The sequence below is a fragment of the Hordeum vulgare genome, chromosome 1H (genome assembly GCF_904849725.1).
Source record: "Hordeum vulgare subsp. vulgare chromosome 1H, MorexV3_pseudomolecules_assembly, whole genome shotgun sequence".
In the NCBI taxonomy this organism is placed as follows: domain Eukaryota; kingdom Viridiplantae; phylum Streptophyta; class Magnoliopsida; order Poales; family Poaceae; genus Hordeum; species Hordeum vulgare.
Window position 1 is genome coordinate 194,853,742 of NC_058518.1, and position 7,007 is coordinate 194,860,748.

A 7,007-nucleotide genomic window follows, 5' to 3' on the forward strand; every position below is an offset into this window, starting at 1 on the left:
TCCAGATCTGCCCTCCAGAGGAATAACAGGTGGTGGCGGCGGCTCCGTATCGTGAAACGCGATGAACTCTTCTCTCTTAATTTTTTCCGGGCAAGAGAGACTATATAGAGCTAGAGTTGGAGGCGGCAGGGCCACGAGTGCCTCACAAGCCTGCGAGGCGCGGCCAGGGGGGCCGCGCCTCCGGGGCTTGTGGGCTCCTGGCTCCGTCCCTCGAGGTAATTCTTGCGCCAGTATTTTTTATATATTCCACAAAAATCCTCGTAAATTTCTAGGTCATTCCGAGAACTTTTATTTCTGCGCAAAAACAACACCATGACAATTCTGCTCAAAATAGCGTTAGTCCGGGTTAGTTCTATTCAAATCATGCAAATTAGAGTCCAAAACAAGGGAAAAGAGTTTGGAAAAGTAGATTCGATGGAGACGTATCAACTCCCCCAAGCTTAAAGCCTTGCTTGTCCTCAAGAAATTCAGTTGACAAACTGAAAGAGACAAAAGAAAAACTTTTACTAACTCTGTTTGATCTTGTTGTTGTAATTATGTCTAACTCATATTCATAATTTCAGCAAGATCATAAGCTAACCACATAAGCAATGACATTTAGGTCTCATGATGTACTCATATCAATGGCATACTCAACTAGCGAGCAATAATAATAATTTTCAAATGTCAACACTTCAATCAAAAAAATCATGAAACAATATGAACAGATGGTATCTCGCTAGCTCTTTCTGAGATCGCAAAACATAAATGCAGAGCACCTTCAAAGATCAAGAGCTGACTGAACATTGTAATTTATGGCAAAGAAGATCCAGTCACAGTAATACTCAATATCAATTAATAGCAAAGCATAAATATGACGGAGGTGCTCTCTAATTGGTGCCTTTATAAGGAGAGGATGGCTCAACAGAAATGTAAATAGATAGGCCCTTCGTAGAGGGAAGCATTGATTTGCAGAGGTGCCAGAGCTCAAGCTTTTAAAACAGAGACAAATAATTTTGAGTGGTATGCTCTCATTGTCAACGCAATGACCAAGAGTTTTCACCATCTTCCATGCTACACATATTATAGGCGGTTGCTGTTGGGGAACATCGCATGGGAAACAAAAATTTTCCTACGCGCACGAAGACCTATCATGGTGATGTCCATCTACGAGAGGGGATGAGTGATCTACATACCCTTGTAGATCGTACAGCAGAAGCGTTAGTGAACGCGGTTGATGTAGTGGAACGTCCTCACGTCCCTCGATCCGCCCCGCGAACAATCCCGCGATCAGTCCCACGACCTAGTACCGAACGGACGGCACCTCCGCGTTCAGCACACGTACAGCTCGACGATGATCTCGGCCTTCTTGATCCAGCAAGAGAGACGGAGAGGTAGAAGAGTTCTCCGGCAGAGTGACGGCGCTCCGGAGGTTGGTGATGACCTTGTCTCAGCAGGGCTCCGCCCGAGCTCCGCAGAAACGCGATCTAGAGGAAAAACCGTGGAGGTATGTGGTCGGGCTGCCGTGGAAAAGTCGTCTCAAATCAGCCCTAAAACCTCCGTATATATAGGTGGGAGGGAGGGGAGGAGTCAGCCTCAAAACCTAAAGGTTTGGCCGAAATTGGAGGTGGAGGAGTCCTACTCCAATCCTACTTGGAGTAGGATTCCACCTTCCCACTTGGAAACTCTTTCCACCTTGTGTTTTTTTCCTTCTCAAACCTTATGGGCCTTAGTGTGAACTTATTCCAGCCCACTAGGGGCTGGTTTATCTCTTCCCATAGCCCATGAGACCCCTTGGGGCGTGACACCCCTCCCGATGGTCCCCGGCACCCCTCCCGGCACTCCCGGTACACTACCGATGAGCCCGAAACTTTTCCGGTAATGCACGAAAACCTTCCGGTAACCAAATGAGGTCATCCTATATATCAATCTTCGTTTCCGGACCATTCCGGAAACCCTCGTGACGTCCATGATCTCATCCGGGACTCCGAACAACATTCGGTAACCAACCATATAACTCAAATACGCATAAAACAACGTCGAACCTTAAGTGTGCAGACCCTGCGGGTTCGAGAACTATGTAGACATGACCCGAGAGACTCCTCAGTCAATATCCAATAGCGGGACCTGGATGCCCATATTGGATCCTACATATTCTACGAAGATCTTATCGTTTGAACCTCAGTGCCAAGGATTCATATAATCCCGTATGTCATTCCCTTTGTCCTTCGGTATGTTACTTGCCCGAGATTCGATCGTTAGTATCCGCATACCTATTTCAATCTCGTTTACCGGCAAGTCTCTTTACTCGTTCCGTAATACAAGATCCCGCAACTTACATTAAGTTACATTGCTTGCAAGGCTTGTGTGTGATGTTGTATTACCGAGTGGGCCCCGAGATACCTCTCCGTCACACGGAGTGACAAATCCCAATCTCGATCTATACTAACTCAACGAACACCTTCGGAGATACCTGTAGAGCATCTTTATAGTCACCCAGTTACATTGCGACGTTTGATACACACAAAGCATTGCTCCGGTGTCCGTGAGTTATATGATCTCATGGTCATAGGAACAAATACTTGACACGCAGAAAACAGTAGCAACAAAATGACACGATCAACATGCTACGTCTATTAGTTTGGGTCTAGTCCATCACATGATTCTCCTAATGATGTGATCCCGTTATCAAGTGACAACACTTGCCTATGGCCAGGAAACCTTGACCATCTTTGATCAACGAGCTAGTCAACTAGAGGCTTACTAGGGACAGTGTTTTGTCTATGTATCCACACAAGTATTGTGTTTCCAATCAATACAATTATAGCATGGATAATAAACGATTATCATGAACTAAGAAATATAATAATAACTAATTTATTATTGCCTCTAGGGCATATTTCCAACAGTCTCCCACTTGCACTAGAGTCAATAATCTAGTTCACATCACCATGTGATTCCAACGAATCCAACACCCATATAGTTACGGGGTCTGATCACGTCTTGCTCGTGAGAGAGGTTTTAGTCAACGGTTCTGAAACTTTCAGATTCGTGCGTTCTTTACAAATCTTTATGTCATCTTATAGATGCTGCTACTACGTGCTATTCGGAAATGCTCCAAATATCTACTCTACTATACGAATCCGTTTCACTACTCATAGTTATCGGATTAGTGTCAAAGCTTGCATTGACGTAACCCTTTACGACAAACTCTTTAACCACCTCCATAATCGAGAAAAATTCCTTAGTCCATTAGTTACTAAGGATAAATTTCGACCGCTGCTAGTGATTCAATCATGGATCACTCTCTGTACCTCTCAACATACTTTGAGTCAAGGCACACTTCAGGTGCGGTACACAGCATGTCATACTTTAGATTCTACGGCTAAGGCATAGAAGACGACCTTCGTCTATTCTCTTTATTCTGCCATGGTCGGGTTTTGAGTCTTACTCAAATTCACACCTCACAACGCAACCAAGAACTCCTTCTTTGCTGGTCTATTTTGAACTCTTTCAAAAACTTGTCAAGGCATGCATCTTGTTGAAACTTCTATTAAGCGCTTTCGATCTATCTCCATAGATCTTTGATGCTCAACGTTCAAGTAGCGTAATCCAGGTACTCCTTTGAAAACTTCTTTCAAACAACCTTGTATGCTTTACAGAAATTCTACATTACTTCTGATCCACAATATGTCAACCACATATACCTATCAGAAATTCTATAGTGCTCCCACTCACTTCTTTGGAAATACAAGTTTCTCATAAACCTTGTACAAACCCAAAATCTTTGATCATCTCATCAAAGTGTATATTCCAACTCCGAGATGCTTGCACCAGTCCATTGAAGGATCACTGGAGCTTGCATACTTGCTAGTATCTTTAGGATCGACAAAACCTTCTGGTTGTATCACATACAATGTTTGCTCAAGGAAACCGTTGAGAAAACAATGTTTTGACATCCTACGTGCAATATTTCATAAATAATGCATCAACAACTAATATAATTCTAACAGACTTTTAGCATCGCTACGAGTGAGAAAGTCTCATCATAGTCAACTGTTTGATCTTATCGAAAACATCTTTGCGACAAGTCGAGCGTTTCTTAATAGTGACTTATCACCATCATCGTCTGTCTTTTTTTTAAAGATCCATTTTTACTCAATAGTCCTATGACCATCAAGTAGTTCTACCAAAGTCTACACTTTGTTTTCACACATGGATCCTCTCTCGGATTTCATGGCTTCCAGCCATTTGTCGGAATCTGGGCCCACCATCGCTTTCTTCATAACTCGTAGGTTCACTGTTGCTCAACAACATGACCTCCAAGACAGGGTTACCGTACTACTCTGCAGCAGTACGCGACCTTGTCGACCTACGAGGTTTGTAGTAACTTGATTCGAAGCTCAATGATCATCATCATCAGCTTCCACTTCAATTGGTGTAGGCGCCACATGAACAACTTCCTGCGCCCTGTTACACACTGGTTGAAGTGATGGTTCAATAACCTCATCAAGTTCCACTACCCTCCCACTCAATTATTTCGAGAGAAACCTTTCCTCGAGAAAGGATCCGTTTCTAGAAATAAACACTTTGCTTTCGGATCTGAGATAGGAGATGTACCCAACTGTTTTGGATATCCTATGAAGATGCATTTATCCGCTTTGGGTTCGAGCTTATCAGACTGAAACTTTTTCACATAAGTGTCGAAACCCCAATTTTCAAGAAACGACAGTTTAGATTTCTCTAAATATCAGTCTATACTGTGTCATCTCAACGGAAATACGCGGTGCCCTATTTAAAGTGAGTGCGGTTGTCTCTAATGCATAACCCATAAACGATAGTGGTAATTCGATAAGAGACATCATAGTATGCACCATACCAAATAGTGCGTGGCTATGACGTTCAGACACATCATCACACTATGATGTTCCAGGTGGCATGAACTGCGAAACAATTTCCACATTGTCTTAACTGTGTACCAAAACTCGTAACTCAGGTATTCATTTCCATGATCATATCGTAGACAGTTTATCCTCTTGTTACGACGAACTTCACTCTGAAACGGAATTGAACTTTTCAACATTTTAGACTTGTGATTCATTAAGTAAATACTCCTGTATCTACTCAAATCGTCAGTGAAGTAAGAACATAATGATATCCACTGCGTGCCTCAGCACCCATTGGACTGCATACATCAAAATGTATCACTTCCAACAAGTTACTATCTTATTTCATCTCAATGAAAACAAGGCCTTGCTCATGTGGTATGATTCGCATGTCACTAGTGATTCGAAATCAGGTGAGTACAAAGATCCATCAGCATGGAGCCTCTTCATGCAATTTATACTAACATGACTCAAGCGGGAGTGCCACAAGTAAGTGGTACTATCATCATCAACTCGTATCTTTTGGCACCAATATCATGAACATGTGTAACACTACGATCGAGATTCAATAAACCATTGAAGGTGATTATTCAAGAAAATAGAGTAACCATTATTCTCTTTAAATGAATAATCGTATTGCAATAAACACGATCCAGTCATGTTCATGCTTAACGCAAGCACCAAATAACAATTATTTAGGTTTAACACCAATCCCGATGGTAGAGGGAGCGTGCGACGTTTGATCATATCAATCTTGGAAACACTTCCAACACGTATCGTCACCTCGCCTTTAGCTAATCTCCGTTTATGCCGTAGCTTTCATTTCGCGTCACTAATCACTTAGCAACTGAACCGGTATCCAATACCCTCGTGCTACTAGGAGTACCAGTAAAGTACACATCAACATCATGTATATCAAATACACTTCTTTCGACTTTTGCCAACCTTCTTATCTACCAAGTATCTTGAGTTGCTCCGCCTCAGTGATTGTTCCCCTCATTATAGAAGCACTTAGTCTCGGGTTTGGGTTTAATCTTGGGTCCCTTCATTAGTGCAGCAACTGTTTTGTCGTTTCACGAAGTATCCCTTCTAGCCCTTGCCTTTCTTGAAACTTAGTGGTTTTACAAACCATCAACTATTGATGCTCCTTCTTGATTTCTACTTCCGCAGTGTCAAACATCGCGAATCGCTCAAGGATCATTGTATGTATCCTTGATATGTTATAGTTCATCATGAAGCTCTCACAGCTTGGTGGCAGTGACTTTGGAGAACTATCACTATCTCATCTGGAAGATTAACTCCCACTTGATTCAAGCGATTGTCGTACTCAGACAATCTGAGCACATGCTCAACGATTGAGCCTTTTCTCCTGTGCTTTGTGGACGAAGAATCTTGTCGGAGGTCTCGTACCTCTTAACAAGGGCACAAGCATGAAATCACAATTTCATCTCTTTAGAACATCACTTATGTTCCGTGACGTTTTACAACGTTTTCGGCGCCTTGCTTCTAAGCCATTAAGTATTTTTGTACTGAACTATCGTGTAGTCATCAGAAACGTGTATGTCGGATGTTCACAGCATCCACAGACGACGCTCGAGGTGCAGCACACCGAGTGGTGCATTAAGGACATAAGCCTTCTGTGCAGCAACGAGGACAATCCTCGGTTTTACAGACTCAGTCTGCAAAGTTTGCTACTATCAACTTTCAACTAAATTTTCTCTAGGAACATATAAAACAGTAGAGCTATAGTGCAAGCTACATCGTAATTCGCAAAGACCATTAGACTATGTTCATGAAAATTAGTTCAATTAATCATATTACTTAAGAACTCCAGCTCAAAAAGTACATCTCTCTAGTCATTTGAGTGGTACATGATCCAAATCCACTATCTCAAGTCCGATCATCACGTGAGTCGAGAATAGTTTCAGTGGTAAGCATCTCTATGCTAATCATATCAACTATATGATTCATGCTCGACCTTTCGGTCTCATGTGTTCCGAGGCCATGTCTGCACATGCTAGGCTCGTCAAGCTTAACCCGAGTGTTCCGCGTGCGCAACTGTTTTGCACCCGTTGTATGTGAACGTTGAGTCTATCACACCCGATCATCACATGGTGTCTCGAAACGACGAACTGTAGCAAC